We start from the raw sequence: 3,640 nt of genomic DNA on the forward strand, positions 1-3,640 counted from the left end.
TTTTTTTTTTTTTTTTTTTTTTTTTTTTTTTTTTTTTTTTTTTTTTTTTTTTTTTTTTTTTTTTTTTTTATATCCTTTATACAGTTCAAGTTGGCCTGGAAATCACTGTGGAGCTCAGGCTGGCCTTGAACTCCTGATCCTTCTTTGTCCACTTGTTGGGATTAGAGGCATGCACCATCACACCCTGCAAGACTCTCACTCAGGAGCCAGATGTGGTTCTTCTGTTCTGATCTCTCGGGAGGTAGAGGCTGGAGGATGTGTGAGACCAACCGGAGTTACAATGGTGACACTCAAAAATAATAAAATACAATTTCCAAAGCCAGGTGATAGCGGCGCACGCCTTTAATCCCAGCACTCGGGAGGCAGAGGCAGGCGGATCTCTGTGAGTTCGAGGCCAGCCTGGTCTACAAGAGCTAGTTCCAGGACAGGAACCAAAAGCTATGGAGATACAGTATCGCAAATCAAAAAAAAAAAAAAATTTCCACTCTTGTGCTGGAATGAGGCTCTCGGTTAGGCCCGTACTGGATGTGTTTGAGGTCCTGAGTCTGATCCCAGCGTTAATCTCAAAGAGGCAAGGAGAAAGACTGACCCAACTCATCATGGTCAGTTTAATTAAAACAAGCAATAAATTTAAGTAAGCTTAGCCAGGTGGTGCTGGCACGGGTCGTTAGTCTCAGCACCTGGGATGCAGAGGCAGGTGAATCTCTGTAAGTTTGGGGCAACCCGGTCTACAGAGCGAGTTCCAGGACAGCCAGGGCTACAGAGAGGAACCTCGTCTCAAGAAACTAAATAAATAAATAAAAATAAACGTTTTAAATTCAGGTACATGGGCTGCCTCCCCTAAGGTGGGGTTCAAGAGATCAGCATTTATTGTGGGGAAGATAAGGCTTTTATAGCCCAGAGATGGGGGTTTCCAAATGGGGAATTTAGCAGGCAAATAGGCGGGGCTAAGGGAGCAGAACAAAACAAGGTGATCATAACAACCTTTAGAAACTATGGCATGACTGCTGTTTCCTGCAGCAGGCAGTAGAGACCCATTTGTAGTTGAGGTTACGGTTGGGTCGCAGCCCAATCCTTGAGAAACAGATTTAATCACAAACAGGAAGGAGCCTAGTTTGTCTGTACATTAAGATGGCTTTCAAGCCTAAAACGAAGGCAGGCTGGTGATGACCAGCACAAGTAATAAAATAAAGTCTGTCTTCCTGTCTGGACCCCATAGTGCTTTGTCACCCTTGGGGAGGAGCCAGGCTGGGGTTTACCTGACCTCCCATTTTCAGTCACAAGCCATCACCACCAGCCACTCCCTATCCCACTTCCTGCTTATAGTCCTCAGGAACATTTATTGCCTTCTAACACGACTGCACGTGGTTATTAGGTTGTTTTATTGCCTTCTCCCTACTTGACTGTCAGCTCCATGAAGATAGAGTTCCTGCTTCGTTGGCTGGATTCCCTAGCACCTAGAAAAGAGCCCGGCTGGGGTTGTTTGCCACTTCCTGAGGACCTACATTTGATCCTAAGCCACACGTGCTGAAAGAAGAGAACCAACTCTCCCAAACTGTCCTCTGACCTCCTCGAATGTACCACGGTGAGCACGCACACACATACATGTAAATACATGCAGAACTTGTTCTTTGAGTGCTGAAAGATGAGCCCCACGGCAGAGGAGATGGGTACCCTGAGATGGGTGCCCGGGGAATAAGAAGCCCCTTCAAATGTACTGTGGCATAGCAGAAAGAACAAGAACGTAAAGGAGCCTGGGCTTTTTCCCCTCCGAGACAAAGTATGACGAGGTCATTGGAGCTGTGCTGAAGCTCCCAGACCTCCTACTATTTCCCAGGTGCTGGGAAGGCAGGCATGCACCATCATGCCTTTTTGTTTTGTTTTGTTTGTTTTTCGAGACAAGGTTTCTCTCTGTAGCTTTGGAGCCTGTCCTGGAACTCACTTTGTAGACCAGGCTGGCCTCGAACTCACAGGATCCACCTGCCTCTGCCTCCCGAGTGCTGGGATTAAAGGCTCATCATGCCTTTTTGAACCTTGCCATTTTTTTAAATGTATGTTTCCTTTTTGTTTATGATTTATTTAACTTTGTTTTATGTGCATTGGTATGAAGGTGTCAGATCCCCCGGAACTGGATTTACAGACAGTTGTGAGCTGTCATGTGGGTGCTGGGAATTGAACCTGGGTCCTCTGGAAGAATAGTCAGTGCTCTTAACCACTAAGCCATCTTTCCAGCCCCAAACCTTGCATTTTTAAAAAAGATTATTTATTTTATGTATATGGGTGTTTTGTTTTCAAGTACATATATACACCAGAAGAGGGCATTGGATCTTTTTGTTTGTTTTGTTTCTCGAGAAAGGATTTCTTTGTTCGGTCTTGGTTGTCCTGGAACTAGCTCTGTAGACCAGGCTGTCCTTAAACTCAGAGATCCATCTGCCTACATCTGCCTCCCCAGGACTGGGATTAAAGGCAAGTGCCACCACCGCCCAGCTGGCATTGGATCTTCTAGAACTACAGTTACACAGACAGTTGTGAGCCACCATGCAGAACTGAACTCAGGTCCTCTGGAAGAGCAGCCAGTGCTCTTAACCACTGAGCCATCTCTCCAGTCCCAGAACCCTACATTTTAATACCAGCTATGTGATACTGGACAAGTTTCTTGTTTTGTTTTCATTTGAGGCAGAGTCTCCCTTCATAGTCCAGACAGGCCTGGAACTCACTGTGTGGACCATTCTGACCCCAACCTCTAGGCGATTCTCCTGCCTCACCCTCCTGAGTGCTGGGATTACAGGTATGAGCCACTACACCTGGGTGGATAAGGTTCTTAACCTCTCGTTGCCTGAACTTCTTATCATCTACCCTGTGTATGGACACCATAGGGGTCTGTGTGCATTGAAGGGTTAAGTCAGTCTTAATAATTGTCTTTATAATTGAGATGACTGAGACCTGAGAGGCTGTTTGGCTCCGCCCACCTCTCCCTTGGCTCCTCCACGGTGAGGAAGGCTTTCGAGGAGAAGAGCTTTTAAATGCTCAGCTGTTCACAAAAATAGCCTTCCCGTAGAGCCCCTGGATGCAAGCAGACGATTTCTTTGTTACTCAGCGGCTGGTGGGTGGGTGGGTGTGTCTCTGCTGCTCACTTCCTGAATGAACAGCTGTGCCCTCTCCATGCGCGGGGGAGATAATCACCACACTACTTCCAACCAGGGCCAGCCTCCTTCATTCACTGTGCCCTGCTGCCTGGCAGCCCCAGCCTGTGTTTACCAGTGGCCGGGAGAGAAAGGAAACTGGATGCAAAGGGAGGGATCAAGACCTTAGCCCTACCTTCACCCTGGCCTTAGCCTGGTCCACAAGGGACCACATCCCAGAGTCACTGGACTGGTCTTTGACTTGGGGCTCCCACCTTGTGTGTCTCAGCTCCTCACACTGCCTCCCTTCACTTTTTCTGCCATATCAGCCCCTTCCCATTGCCCACCTGAGCAGAGAGCCTTTTCCCCACAACTGCTTTCTAGGCTCAGACAAGCCTGGTTCATTCCTGGCCCTGAGCTCAGAGATCAGAGAAATAGCCCCCGTCTGCCCCCCCCCCGCCCCGTCCCCCCGTCCCGTCCCGTCCGTCCCCTACCCGTCCGGTCCCTGTCTCCCCGCC

This window comes from Alexandromys fortis, unplaced genomic scaffold, assembly GCF_014885135.2.
Source record: "Alexandromys fortis isolate MF-2015 unplaced genomic scaffold, M_Fortis_MF-2015_v1.1 scaffold_157, whole genome shotgun sequence".
Taxonomy (NCBI): domain Eukaryota; kingdom Metazoa; phylum Chordata; class Mammalia; order Rodentia; family Cricetidae; genus Alexandromys; species Alexandromys fortis.